This window comes from Pongo pygmaeus, chromosome 2 (assembly GCF_028885625.2).
Source record: "Pongo pygmaeus isolate AG05252 chromosome 2, NHGRI_mPonPyg2-v2.0_pri, whole genome shotgun sequence".
In the NCBI taxonomy this organism is placed as follows: Eukaryota; Metazoa; Chordata; class Mammalia; order Primates; family Hominidae; genus Pongo; species Pongo pygmaeus.
This window is the reverse complement of record NC_085930.1, coordinates 83,399,008-83,414,432: the sequence shown is the minus strand read 5'-3', so window position 1 is coordinate 83,414,432 and position 15,425 is coordinate 83,399,008. Positions and strand designations below refer to the sequence as shown.

General features: G+C 38.4%; 1 long non-coding RNA gene across 1 annotated transcript; it reads left to right on the top strand.

Annotated features, from left to right (window-relative positions):
- The first annotated feature begins 683 nt into the window (after positions 1-683).
- LOC134739121 (uncharacterized) lies at positions 684-14,624 on the top strand. Its single transcript, XR_010125630.1, has 3 exons — positions 684-824; positions 13,307-13,548; positions 14,472-14,624. It is a non-coding gene; the product is annotated as an uncharacterized LOC134739121 (long non-coding RNA).
- Positions 14,625-15,425: the final 801 nt, after the last annotated feature.

Genomic DNA, 15,425 nt, shown 5'->3' with positions numbered 1-15,425 from the left:
TTTTTTATTCTATAAAAATCACTCTCCTCTCTAACACCCGGGAACCCTGCTGAAACGAAAGTGACAGCAGATGGGTTCCCTCGCCATCAATTTATGAATAAACAGCCTTTGTTCATTTTGTCTCAAACTTAGTTTTGTCTTTGACAGATGTAACCATGACTTAAAGCAATACCTTGCTTGTAGAACAAGTATTTACTTATTCAACAAATATCTACTAAGTACCTACTAAGTGCCAGGCACTATTCTCAGCACTGAGGCATAAGATACGTAATTTGTCATTGGTTACTCACTTCTTGTGAATCCAAGGGCTCCATAAATAGTAGTCATTTATTATTAACAATCCTTTGTGAGATAAAAACCTGCTTTTTATAGTTTACAGAGAAGTAGCTTTTCTTTTATAATTGTAACTGCAACCAAATAGTTCAACATGATATCATAGCCCACTTGTGATACGGGAGTACCGGGAAGGGAAGAGCGTGGTCCCTTTAAATGATACGGAAGTGGGGAAGGGAAGTGAGGGGTAGAGGAAGGTGGGTCCCTGGCTAGGGCTCCACCCCCATGAATCTAGGTGAGGACAGGCGCTCCTGCTTTCCCGCCCAGATGTTGCATTTTCCAAGCCTACCCTTGCCGGCCACGCCCCCAACCTGGGCCTATAAAAACCGCCCCCCCACCCCCCGCAGGCCCTAGCCCGCAGACACACTGAAGTCGCTAGACGTCGTGAGGAACACATCCGGGGAAGAAGACACAGGTGGCTGGTCATCAAGAGCCCGCTGGGGGAAGAGCACACAGACAGGCACCGGCAGGCCATTGACCAGCGGGACAAGGTGGAGTTTGGCTGGGGCAGTGGGAGGAGAGCTGGGGCCGCCGAGCTGCCCTACTCCAGGGGAAAACCATCTCCCTTCTCGTTCCCCTATCACCGGAGAGCTACTTCCACTCGATACAACTTTGCACTCATTCTCCAAGCCACGTGTGACCAATTTTTCTGGTACACCAAGGCAAGAAATCCGGGGATACAGAAAGCCCTCTGTCCTTGCCATAAGGTAGAGGGTCCAATTGAGCTAACACAAGCTGCCTGTAGACGGCAAACTAAGAGAGCACCCAGTAACACGCCCGCTGGGGCTTCAGGAGCACACACGTCCACTGGGGCTTCGGGAGCTGTAAACAGTCACCCCTAGACACTGTCGTGGGGTCGGAGCCCCACAGCCTGCCTGTCTGTATGCTCCTCTAGAGGTCTGAGCAGCGGGGCGCTGAAGAAACGAGCCACACTCCCATCACACGCCCTGAGAGGGGGACAAGGGAACCTGTCCCGTTTCACCTGTGATAAAGTTATTATTGTTGTAATTTTAACTTATAGAACTATAATATAATGGTACAATGATATATATAGACAACATTCCTCTTTCACCCACATTTTGTATCTGTGTTCAAGATTAAATGAAAAAGGATATTCTCAAAAAGCTAGCAAAACCAAAAGCAAGACGTTATGCCAAATATAAACATATTTCTGTTTAGCAAATAGCAGGAGTGTATAAAACATTTCTCTTTTCACATAACAGAATGTTCTATGCTTACTGTATTAGTTAACAAATTCAAGTCTGTTTATTTTGTTTGAAATTCCACTTCATCCATAAATTACAGCATTACACAATAACACCAGAAGGACAATATCACCATTGTTTGCTTTTACAATCATCTCAGCCCACAAAATGCTTCCCATTGTCAGCTTGCTGTCATCAAGCTATTGTTGTTTTCCTCTTTCTGGGGTCTTGTGTTAATATCATTCAAATTATTTAGACACTCAACAGTGTTTTTGCTATCAGTGCAAACCTCTAAAGAGCTGGAGCCCCAGCTTGATGACCAAATAACCCTTGACTATTTATCTTTCCTTAAGTCATTATTTCCTGAGGCCCTGGAGAAGCTGTGTTGCCGTGTGTGCACTGCAGGGACGGGGAGCTTCTCCTGCCGGAGCTGGTTTGTTCCACTGGACAATGAGCCCTTTTCTGCTTGGCTCTCTGTATGGGCACATACACAATGAAGCGGTTTAGGGAAGAGGGGTGATGTGGTGGGTCATTGATAACAACAATCCCCAAACTTCTTAAAGAATTGTTGAGCCTCCTAAAAATGTGTTGTCTTTATGAATTATCCTTAACCCTTTTTAATTGCATAAAAACTTCAGGCACTTGAAAAAAATTAAAAGATGAAAAGTAAGTCTCTCTCTCTAGTATCCCTCTTCTCCTTTGTAGAATTACATCCTTTTATTCACTCTGCCACTATTTATTATATGCCTCCTGTGTGTAAGACATAGTGTTAGTCATTGGAAATACGCAAATGAATGGGACAGACACACTTCTTGCCCTCATGGAACTTAGGGCCTAATGGGAGATACAATGTTATGGTTGTTTCTAGTGTTTTGTTTTTTTTTTAAGAATATGTTCTACATTTTAAGAATATGTAATATGTATTCTCTCCCATTTTTAAAAAACATAAATGGTGATTTACTATGTGTACACTTTTTGGTTTTGCATTATTCTTTTAACAGTATATAGAGGATGCATTTTCTACTGTATAGCATTCTTTCCCCCTTAAATAGCACTTTGATTTTATTTTGGTGAAATCCCGACTTTCTAATTTTGCATACTTCTTGTGGGATTGTAAATCAGGTCCCCTGTCCTCAAGTAGCCAATGGTTAGGTATGCAACCCAGCTTATTTCTCTCTAGACTGAATCTCAACCAGATCCAGAGTTACTCAGGATCAGAACAATATTTGAAAGGCATTACCAGAATCCAGACAAGATGATGGAGCAATACCTGATGCCCAGTGGTCTAGGGTAGCCGATTCCTGTTCTGCTCTCCAGGCTCCTGTCCATTCTGTGGATCAACTCGTATTGCTCCAATTCATTTTGTTTTGCTTGCATAAGCCAGAATTAACTTCTGTTGCTTGTAAACAAAGAGAGTTAACCAAAGACATACAGTATATCAGAGTATAGAGACCTACTTTACTTTTGGTCAATGCCTGCATGAGTCTTCTTTATATGGATGTATCACAGTTTATTTAACCATTCCCTTGTAAGTGGACATTTAAGTCTAGTGTTCTGTAAATAAAAGGTCAGAATATACCTCTGTATACAGTATATATTCTTGCATATCCACCTTTGGACAGATGTGTGAATGTGTTTTGGGGAAATACATTTGTAGAAATGGAACTGCTGGGTCAAAGAAGTAGTAGATTTTTAATAACATCAAACAGCGTTGAAGGCCCCCATATGAGAATAACAACTACTGATTAAATACATAACTAATTAAAAAAATTAATGACAGCTTATTTGTAATAACTTCTTATCGTCACTGAGTGAAAAGGTAATTCTTGTTGAATTTACGAAAAGTGACTAATAGGAAATTTAGAAAACTCAGAGAATATATAAAAACACAAAGAAAAGCCAACCACCAAGTCGCTTATAATTCTCTCACCAACAGTGGCAGAATTACATTTAGTCATCATCATTATTCTTATATCCAGTTTTATGGTTATTTTTGAAGAGGATTATTATCAACCAGCAACTCTGTCATAGCTGGAAGTAGAGGCCACTAAAATGTATTTCTTAAACTCTAAGTACTGCATATGGATTTTCTACTTTTTTTTGTTTTTGATTACTAATTCAGTTGCTAGAGGTCAGAGAACATACTCTATATGGTTCCAACCTCTTGAAATTTATTAGGAGTTACTTCATGGCCTGTTATCAATTGTGGTTACATTTTACATGTGCCTGAGAAGAACGTGCCTTATCTAGTTTGGGACAGTATTCTATGTACTTGCTTTGAATTGGGTTTGCTAGTTGTATTCTTCAGATCTTTTACATCTATACTGATTTTGTTCAGTTGGCCTGATAGTAGCAGAGAAATAGATGTTAAAATATCCTACTATGACTGTGGATTTACCTACTTCTTGTTATAATTCTGTTAATTTTTGATTCATGTATTTTGAGGTTATGTTGTTAGGTGCATACAAATTTAGAATTCCTGCGTTTTCCTGGTGAGTAAATATTTGTTATTTATTTGCCTCTGTTTACTCCAGTAGTACTTTTGACTGAAAATATATTTTGTTTTATTTCACAGTTTCCATTTTGTTAGTTTATATGGCATATATTTTTTCCTTTTTAAAAATATTTTGCCTTCAACCATTATACTTAATGCCTTTTAAACAGTGTATAGTGGTTTGTTTTGTTTTGTTTTTAAATCCAGTTGGATAGTCTTTGTCATTTAAATGGAGCATTTAGTACATTTATAGTTAATGTAATTATTGATATATTACAGAGTGTCTCCTATCTATCTAGCCTATCCTCTCTTCTTTTTCTTTTCTCTTTTATGTTTTTGGATAAATTATATTGAAGAGTTTTTATTATCTCATGCTTTGCTCTAGGAGTTTGAAAGTTTTACTTATATTATTTTGGTATTTACATGGTTATTAAATCTATCTGTGACATATGAAAGTCTAATATTAGGACTTTTAACTTTATTATGAACATTAGTGATAGCCACTTTAATGCTATTTTTTCTCTACTGATTAATATGACATTGTGTATTTTAATTTTATATATTACAAAAGCCAGTTAAGACATTAGTATTATTGTTTTGTACATTCAGTATTCATTTTGACACATCACATATTTACCATTTTTTTTTGCTCTTTACTCTTTTTGTATTTCTGTTCTTTCATCTGGGATAATCTTCCTTCGGCTTAAAGAATACTTTTTAATATTTTTTTAGTAAGTATCTGGTGACAAATTCTTTTAGTCTTTTAGAATGAAAATGTCTTTATTTTGGCTTCATTGGGAATTAATTTTTTTAATTTGCCAGTTTGACAGGTGATAATGGTATTATACTGCTTTAATTTGCATATTTTATATATTTACTATCTTTTTTCTTTCTTCTCTTGGGTACTTAATTTTTTACAAAGTTAAAAGCTTCTTTTTTCTTTCTGTTTCTTTTGTCTTTTTGCAGGAGAGGAGGAGAAGCTGAATTTTTCATATAACTGGGGTTAAAATACTATTATGATTTTGGTAACTTACCTGTTTATTGTGCACATGGGTTCATGCACACACACAGACACAAGACACCTGTCTAAGAACTGCCTATGGCTAGTAAGTTAGCTCACATAAAGTTAGTAAAGTTAGTAAGTTAGTAAGTTGCCCACATAAAGTGGGCAAACATTTTGTTAACACCACCAAGACGTATAAAACATTCTGTATAGTTATTTTGATTTCTTGGGACAAACTTTTATTTCTGATGAAGCCTATTAGTTCAGAAGGATGTCTTGGTACCATAAAAAGACATCAGAAAAATTACAAATTATATTCAATATGTACTTTATTATTCTGTAGGTGCAATAATGAAAGAAAACCTGGGTGACAGTCAACTTGCAGAGCTAAAAGGGATCCTAGAGACAACATAGCTAACACCTAGGATTTCTTACAGCTTAGAAGAGGTACAGATCAGTCCTATCTTCTAAGACTTCCAAAATGTTAGAAATAAAGAAATACCTAAACCAGTTACAACATTTACAACATTTTTAAAGTTTGAAAATTTCAAATTAAAATTTAGTCAGCATACAAAATACAATGCAACATAATTGCATTGGTCACAAGTTATAAAAACAAATACTAACACCACATTACACAGGCCGTGAGTTCAGATAATGAGACATAAATTTAAAGTTTTGTGGAGAACGTTATCTATTATCCATCCTTGAGTATCTTTCTCTGATTACATGTAAAACAATACATAGAGTTCACGTTTCAGCATCTACACCTAAGGCTTTAAATCCTAGGCCAAATGACCCACTTAGCCACTTTTTTTCATTTTACTGATGACAAAATGGAAGCCCAAAGGGTGAACTGCTTTATCCAGCATTGTTTCACTGAGTGGTAGAGCCTGGGCTGGAGCCAGAACTCTGAATGCTAGACCAATGTTTTCTCATCTGTGTGCATTCTCTCTCTTTGCTACAATGTTTCAGTAAGAGAGCTTTTTCTGTTGAAATTTCATTGAAGGGAAGAGATAATCCTGGGCCAACAGAAATTCATTCCTTCAATGAAATATTTTATTTTAAAAGTTACCTGGAAGTCTATGGTTATTCTCTTATCCCTCCTGCCCTTGTTTAAGTTATATATTGATGAATAACAGAGCACCCCAAAACTTAGTGGCTTAAAAAGATAATAATTTATTATTATTCACAGTACTTACATTAGGAATGCTAGTAGAGCTTATCTGGGCAGTTCTTCTGTTCCATATGGGGTGGGCTGGGCTGGGAGCTACAAGAAGATGCTACTTACTTGTCCCACATTGCATCTCTGAACTTCACCATGTGTCCTTCTTTCTCCATGTGGTGTTTCATCATTTAGTATTCTGGCCCAAGCTTTTTTAGAGCGTGGCATCTGGCTTTCTACATTCAAAGTGGAAGCTCTTAAAGGCCTCTTGAAGACCTTGACCAGAACTGGCAGAGTGTCACCCCCACCATATTCCACCAGCCAAAGCAGGTCACAGGCAGGACCAGATTCAGAAAAAGGGGCAGAGCATTTACCTCTTGATGGTTGGAATGACATGCAGGTACAGGGTGGGAAGGAATGGAGGGAAGTCGTCTTTGGATACTATTCACCACTCTCCCTTAGCACGTACTTGGTATTTCTTTTCTGAAGACCAGAACACATTGCTTCTTTCAAACTTGTTTTTATTTTAAAGCATAAATTAGAACATGAGTTGCACATATGCTTACCCACTTGGTCCTTTCCTTATTGACTAAAGATAGAACAGACTTGTTCTAAACAGGCTTCAGTTAATGCAAAGTATGTAGGCCACCCCTATAGAAACTTGCTTCATAATCAAGAATTCATGTAGTGTTTTAGTTTTTCTTTTGCCTCAGCCCTCCTGGTATTAGCCAATAAAAGAATTATAGTTTTAATAACTAGTTGACACAGCTGATTTTATCGATTTTAATAAATAATCAAACATGCCTAAAAGCAAAAACATCAAACAAATGATTTAAATCCCTAAAACCTTGCCTGTGCTAATCATGAAACTCAGTTAAATGGCTAAGATAAAAGCAGATTAGTGTCATTAGGCAAAAAAAAGAACATGCACGAATTACAGAATATGTCTTATCAGTTTGTGTAATAAAAACCTGAAATGCTAGATGAGCAGCTCTGCTCTCACACATTTGTGGAGTGTTTCAGACTCTTATTTTAAATAGTCATCTGAGGGAAAGCAATAACCACAGCATAAGAAAGAGGAAGGGAATGTGTATTAAGGGCCTGCCCTTCCCTCATGGCGTTCTGTCCTTTTGTATTTTTCCTGAGCCTTATAAAGTTGGGCGAAGTTGGACACTAAGACTCAGAGATGAAGTAAGTAGTCCAAGGACTTACAGCTAATGAGAGGTGGAAGTAGGATTTGTACCCAGGTCTTAGTGGTTAACCAAGTCCATGTGATTTCTACCACTCCTATGCTACTTCTCCAAAGGGAATAAAACCACAGCTTATCAGGAGCAATGCTCCTTGGATCAACCCTAAGACCTTTCCTGTTTATTTTTTTATTTTTTCCTTTTTTTAATTATACTTAAAGTTTTAGGGTACATGTGCACAATGTGCAGGTTAGTTACATATGTGTACATGTGCCATGTTGGTGTGCTGCACCCATTAACTCGTCATTTAACATGTTAATGCTATCCCTCCCCCCTACCCCCACCCCACAACAGGCCCCGGTGTGTGATGTTCCCCTTCCTGTGTCCATGTGTTCTCATTGTTCAATTCCCACCTATGAGTGAGAACATGCGGTGTTTGGTTTTTTGTCCTTGCGATAGCTTGCTGAGAATGATGGTTTCCAGCTTCATCCCTGTCCCTACAAAGGACATGAACTCATCATTTTTTATGGCTGCATAGTATTCCATGTTGTATATGTGCCACATTTACTTAATCCAGTCTATCATTGTTGGACGTTTGGGTTGGTTCCAGGTCTTTGCTATTGTGAATAGTGCCACAATAAACATTCATGTCCATGTGTCTTTATAGCAGCGTGATTTATAATCCTTTGGGTATATACCCAGTAATGGGATTGCTGGCTCAAATGGTATTTCTAGTTCAAGATCCCTGAGGAATCACCACCCTGACTTCCACAATGCTTGAACTAGTTTACAGTCCCACCAACAGTGTAAAAGTGTTCCTATTTCTCCACATCCTCTCCAGCACCTGTTGTATCCTGACTTTTTAATGATTGCCATTCTAACTGGTGTGAGATGGAATCTCATTGTGGTTTTGATTTGCATTTCTCTGATGGCCAGTGATGATGAGCATTTTTTCATGTGTTGGCTGCATAAATGTCTTCTTTTGAGAAGTGTCTGTTCATATACTTCACCCACTTTTTGATGGGGCTGTTTGTTTTTTTCTTGTAAATTTGTTTGAGTTCATTGTAGATTCTGGATATTAGCCCTTTGTCAGATGAGTAGACTGCAAAAATTTTCTCCCATTCTGTAGGTTGCTTGTTCACTCTGATGGTAGTTTCTTTTGCTGTGCAGAAGCTCTTGAGTTTAATTAGATCCCATTTGTCAATTTTGACTTCTGTTGCCATTGCTTTTGGTGTTTTAGACATGAAGTCCTTGCCCATGCCTATGTCCTGAATGGTATTGCCTAGGTTTTCTTCTAGGGTTTTTATGGTTTTAGGTCTAACATGTAAGTCTTTAATCCATCTTGAATTAATTTTTGTATAAGGTGTAAGGAAGGGATCTGCTTTCAGCTTTCTACATATGGCTAGCCAGTTTTCCCAGCACCATTTATTAAATGGGGAATCCTTTCCCCATTTCTTGTTTTTGTCAGGTTTGTCAAAGATCAGATGGTTGTAGATATGTGGCATTATTTCTGAGGGCTCTGTTCTGTTCCATTGGTCTATATCTCTGTTTTGGTACCAGTACCATGCTGTTTTGGTTACTGTAGCCTTGTAGTGTAGTTTGAAATCAGGTAGCGTGATGCCTCCAGCTTTATTCTTTTGGCTTAGGATTGACTTGGCAATGCGGGCTCTTTTTTGGTTCCATATGAACTTTAGAGTAGTTTTTTCCAATTCTGTGAAGAAAGTCATCAGTAGCTTGATGGGGATGGCATTGAATCTATAAATTACCTTGGGCAGTATGGCCACTTTCACGATATTGATTCTTCCTATCCATGAGCATGGAATGTTCTTCCATTTGTTTGTATCCTCTTTTATTTCATTGAGCAGTGGTTTATAGTTCTCCTTGAAGAGGTCCTTCATGTCCCTTGTAAGTTGGATTCCTAGGTATTTTATTCTCTTTGAAGCACTTGTGAATGGGAGTTCACTCATGATTTGGCTGTTTGTCTGTTATTGGTGTATAAGAATGCTTGTGATTTTTGCACATTGATTTTGTATCCTGAGACTTTGCTGAAGTTGCCTATCAGCTTAAGGAGATTTTGGGCTGAGACGATGGGGTTTTCTAGATATACAATCATGTCATCTGCAAACAGGGACAATTTGACTTCATCTTTTCCTACTTGAATACCCTTTATTTCTTTCTCCTGCCTGATTGCCCTGGCCAGAACTTCCAACACTATGTTGAATAGGAGTGGTGAGAGAGGGCATCCTTGTCTTGTGCCAGTTTTCAAAGGGAGTGCTTCCAATTTTTGCCCATTCAGCATGATATTGGCTGTGGGTTTGTCATAAATAGCTCTTATTATTTTGAGATACGTACCATCAATGCCTAATTTATTGATAGTTTTTAGCATGAAGTGTTGTTGAATTTTGTCAAAGGCCTTTTCTGCATCTGTTGAGATAATCATATGGTTTTTGTCTTTGGTTCTGTTTATATGCTGGATTACGTTTATTGATTTGCATATATTGAACCAGCCTTGCATCCCAGGGATGAAGCCCACTTGATCATGGTGGATAAGCTTCTTGATGTGCTGCTGGATTCAGTTTGCCAGTATTTTATTGAGGATTTTTGCATCGATGTTCATCAGGGATATTGGTCTAAAATTCTCTTTTTCTGTTGTGTCTCTGCCAGGCTTTGGTATCAGGATGATGCTGGCCTCATAAAATGAGTGAGGGAGGATTCCCTCTTTTTCTATCGATTGGAATAGTTTCGGAAGGAATGGTACCAGCTCCTCCTTGTACCTCTGGTAGAATTCGGCTGTGAGTCCATCTGGTCCTGGACTTTTTTTGGTTGGTAAGCTATTAATTATTGCCTCAATTTCAGAGCCTGTTATTGGTCTATTCAGAGATTCAACTTCTTCCTGGTTTATTCTTGGGAGTGTGTATGTGTTGAGGAATTTATCCATTTCTTCGAGATTTTATAGTTCATTTGCATAGAGGTGTTTATAGTATTCTTTGATGGTGGTTTGTATTTCTGTGGGATGGTGGTGATATCCCCTTTATCATTTTTTATTGCTTCTATTTGATTCTTCTCTCTTTTCTTCTTTATTAGTCTTGCTAGCAGTCTATCAATTTTGTTGATCTTTTCAAAAAACTAGCTCCTGGATTCATTGATTTTTTGAAGGGGTTTTTGTGTCTCTATTCCCTTCAGTTCTGCTCTGATCTTACTTATTTCTTGCCTTCTGCTAGCTTTTGAATGTGTTTGCTCTTGCTTCTCTAGTTCTTTTAATTGTGATGTTAGGGTGTCAATTTTAGATCTTTCCTGCTTTCTCTTGTGGGCATTTAGTGCTATAAATTTCCCTCTACACACTGCTTTGAATGTGTCCCAGAGATTCTGGTATGTTGTGTCTTTGTTCTCATTGGTGTCAAAGAACATCTTTATTTCTGCCTTCATTTCGTTATGTACCCAGTAGTCATTCAGGAGCAGGTTGTTCAGTTTCCATGTAGTTGAGCGGTTTTGAGTGAGTTTCTTAATCCTGACTTCTAGTTTGATTGCACTGTGGTCTGAAAGACAGTTTGTTATAATTTCTATTCTTTTACATTTGCTGAGGAGTGCTTTACTTCCAACTACGTGGTCAATTTTGGAATAAGTGCGTTGTGGTGCTGAGAAGAATGTATATTCTGTTGATTTGGGGTGGAGAGTTCTGTAGATGTCTATTAGGTCTGCTTGGTGCAGAGCTGAGTTCAATTCGTGGATATCCTTGCTGACTTTCTGTCTCGCGGATTTGTCCTAATGTTGACAGTGGGGTGTTAAGTCTCCCATTATTATTGTGTGGGAGTCTAAGTCTCTTTGTAAGTCTCTAAGGACTTGCTTTATGAATCTGGGTGCTCCTGTATTGGGTGCATATATGTTTAGGATAGTTAGCTCTTCTTGTTGAATTGTTCCCTTTGACATTATGTAATGGCCTTCTTTGTCTCTTTTGGTCTGTGTTGGTTTAAAGTCTGTTTTATCAGAGACTAGGATTGCAACCCCTGCCTTTTTTTGTTTTTCTGTTTATTGCCAAACCTTTGCCATAGAACCAAGGGGAAGATGGATGCTATTTTCACTGATGTCATTCTTGTGTCTTAGGGTTCCTTTTAAACCACCCCAACTTCCTGTCAATAACCTATTTGTAATTTCGGCATATGTAACCTCTTTGGGGTAATTGGCTCCAGAGTGGTGTATGTGCCATTGTATTACTTAGTTCTCATGCTGCTATGAAGAACTGGGTAATTCTTTACTGCTGCCCTAGACTGGGTAATTTATAAAGGAAAGAGGCTTAATTGACTCACAGTTCCGCATTGTTGGGGAGGCCTCAGGAAACTTACAAACATGGCAGAAGGCAAAGCACAGGCAGGCACCTTCTTCACAGGGCTTCAGGACTGAGTGAGTGCAAACAGGGGAAATGCCAGACGCTTATAAAACCATAAGATCTCGTGAGACTCACTGACTATCATGAGAACAGCATGGGGGTAATGCTGTTACCTTCATCTGGTTCCAACCTTGACAGCATGATTCAGTTACCTTCACCTGGTTCCAACCTTGACGCATGGGGATTATAGGGATTACAATTCAAGGTGAGAGCAAAACCATATCAGCCATATACTGCCCTGGTTTTTATACTTTGGGATATTACTCAAGGGTTCTTCACCTTTTTATACCCTTTTATTTTTAATTACTGTAGATACATAATAGTTTTACGTATATCTGAGGTACATGCTATCATCTATTTTTTGTAAAGTATTTTGAAACACCATGACTTTGATTTATTTATATATTGTCTATGGCTACCTCTAAGAAAATAAAAAAAGCAAAAACAAAAAGTCTTCCACTTTCTTATGCAGAATAATGCAGTTTTCCTTAGTTCTCCCTTAAAGCTCCATTCCAGGTCTCCTTTCAATTCCAAAGATTTGGTCAAAGCTTTGAAAATACCTATTGTTAGGACAAATGACGTTCTTAAATTTAGGGCCCCTCTTCTCAGCCCTAATATGTGGGTAAGGAGAGTTTGTTTTTTCTATTTGTCATTCAGAATGTGTATAATTTGTCTGTAAATTTAACAAAGCCAACTTTGACCCATGACTGCTTTCATTTAGTCGAAGATTTAAGAGAGTGAAGAGACTCCATAATTGTATTTGAGACTGAAATGAAGAGTTTACTTTTTTTTTTTTTTACTATGGAAGTGAAGTCAATTGGTTAAGAAGTGTCTGAAAACTGTGGGTATTTCAGTTCCATTTCTCTGATACTGTAGCAAAGAAAACAAAGATTGGCAAAATCCTATAATGCCATTCAAACATAGCCTGGGAGGGAATCCAAGAATGCAGGCTCTAAAACAAATAAATCACTTGCTATTATGAAGTATGGAAAGCACAGTGATCTCAGACCTAAAGAAGGAAATAATCACTGCTCATACTGTGTTTGAAAACACAAGTATTAAAGAGAGAACTGTGGAAACTTACTCTGGAAGTTTCAGATGCAGTACATTCCCAGAGATGAATGCATCTGACAACCAGAAATGGCAATGCTGTGAGTTAAAGGTGATATGGCCTTTAGGCCAGAAGAGAAAGGGATAATGGTGTGAATGGTCTCAACCCCTTTCTCTAGCTCCCTCCTGGACTGAGCAGGAGAGTCTGCTGGTTCCAATCCATGATCCGGAGCTGGAGGAAAGAGATGTGACTCCAAACTGAAATCATGAAGCTTGAAGTTATTTTCAAGCAGCAGTGTCTGTTGGTCCCTGGGGAAGGTAAAATCTCTTTTACCTGCTATGGGAGTCAAAATAATGGCTCCTCAAAGATGTCTGCATCCTATCCTTGGAACCTCTGACTTTGTTACCTTTACAAGGGAAAGGGGACTTTGTAGATGTGATTAAGAATCTTGAGATGTGAAGCATTTTTTTTTTTGATTATCCAGGGGTGCTCAATGTCATCACAAGGGTCCTTAAGAGGGAAAGAGGAAGCCATGAGGGTCAGAGTCAAAGGAAGACTTGAAGATACTACACTGAGGACTTTAAAGATGAAGGAAGGGGCGAAAACCAAGAATGTGGGAAGCCTCTAGAAGCTAGAGAAGGCAAGGAAACAGATTTTCCACTAGAGCCTCCAGAAGGAACACAGCCCTGCTGACCCACTGTAATGTCTGACCTCTAGATGTGTAAGGTAATACATTTTTGTTTTTTTAAGGCACTAAATTTGTGGTAATTTGTTACATCAGCCATAGAAAACTGATGTACCTACTTGCCCCTTTTTATTCTACTACCAAGAAGGGTCTTTGACATGACCCAGTGAAATCAGAAGACATGAATTGGGCCAGACTGTAGAAGGTGCAACTTTGAGTGTGATGTAGAGAATGGTGAGGCTTTGCTGTGGCAAAGTTTTCTGTTTGTCAATGGGAAGTTCTCGTACATAGATAGGATGGTATAAGGGTCTTGGGGCCTCTTCTACCATACAAGGAAGCACTGTTCTTCCTTTTTATCTACCCTAAAAGGCTAAGGAAAGAAGATAACTATGATCAATAATCTACTATCAAGTTTGTAGACTCTGGAGCAAGATCATCTAGTTTTGAAACATACTTGCTGTGTCATTTTAAGCAAGTCAGTTAATTTTGGTTTTCCCATTTTTGAGAAAAGGATAAAATTAACTACCTGTTCCATTATTTAGGTAAAACACTTGAACAGTTTCTGGCATATAGTAAATGTGATGATGATGATGATGATGATGATGATGATGATGATGGTGATAATGTTGATTTTAAGTTCCTAATTTGTCTAGGTTTTGACTCTGGCTTTGTTATTTTTAGGTTTGTAGTCTTGCATAATTTTTTAAAGGCTGAATGAGTTTCTTTTTTTAAAAAAATATAAACTAGAAGCAATAAGAGTAGCCTCCTCAAAGGTTGTTATGAGGAGTAAAATCATACATATAAAGCATTTGGCACATAGTAAGTGCTCAGTTATGGTCAGTCATGTTGCTTTATGAATTGTAGTCAATGGAGCTCCAGGCAAAGGAGGCCAGTACCTGAGCCTCCCTAGGATGTAATTCTTCTTCATCTTCTTTCATTCCGCTCCTCCTTCTCTTTCTTTCAGGGTAGTAAGACTGAAAGTCTCAGAAAGGCACTGTTACATTCTTATTCCACAACCATGCAACTCAAAACTGGGGTCCTCAGCAGTGAGCGAGGGGCGAGACAAGGCACTGTATAAACATGGCACATCCTCCTGGAAAGTCAACTTTACTCAAAGGTAAATAATTTAACATATTTTTCTTTTTAAAACACACATGGATGTATTATGAAGGAGAATGCAAATTTTGCATGAATTTTTAAGAATAGGAGTGGATTATTCAACCACTTTCTTATTGCAGCTTTAGAAACCCAGCTCAAACTAGCTGAAGCAGAAAAGACACTACTGCGCCTGTAAGTTGAAATTTTGGAGGGATATATTTCAGAGGTGTGGCTAGATCCAAGGGCTCTCTGGAAAACTCTGTGAAAAAAATGCTTCCTCAAGTCCAGAAACCAGAAGCTCAGGAAATTCTTGCTTGGTTCCTCTTGTTAGAGGCAGAGATTATTCAACGACCTACAGGGTAGCGTTTGAACATTGTCACCAGGAGTCTTTACTTTGCCATTTTCCAAGTCTGTTCTCCTCAGTGTTGGTTTCATTTACAAGAAGGCCATCTTTGCCCTCATGGCAATGATGGTCTTTACTCCAGGCTTAAGACCCTTACTATCTACTATTTCCAAAGCGGAGAGAGAACTTCCCACACCTAGTGACCTGTGACACAGGATTTTATCCTGAGGACAGAGGGAATTCAATTGGCTAACATAATCTGTCTTCCAATGGAGTAAGAATGTCTGGACTCTTTCCTTCACCTACCCCCAAGACATGGAGGTGTCTAAAAGATAAATAAAACTTGGTGACTGACTGAAGGAGGAAGAGGGGATTTCAGGCAAAATCAATCCTGTTCACTATGAGGAGACTTCAGAAAGGTTGCCTGCTTCTGGGGAGCATAGTCCCTGATTCCTCAAGACACACATTTATTCTTTT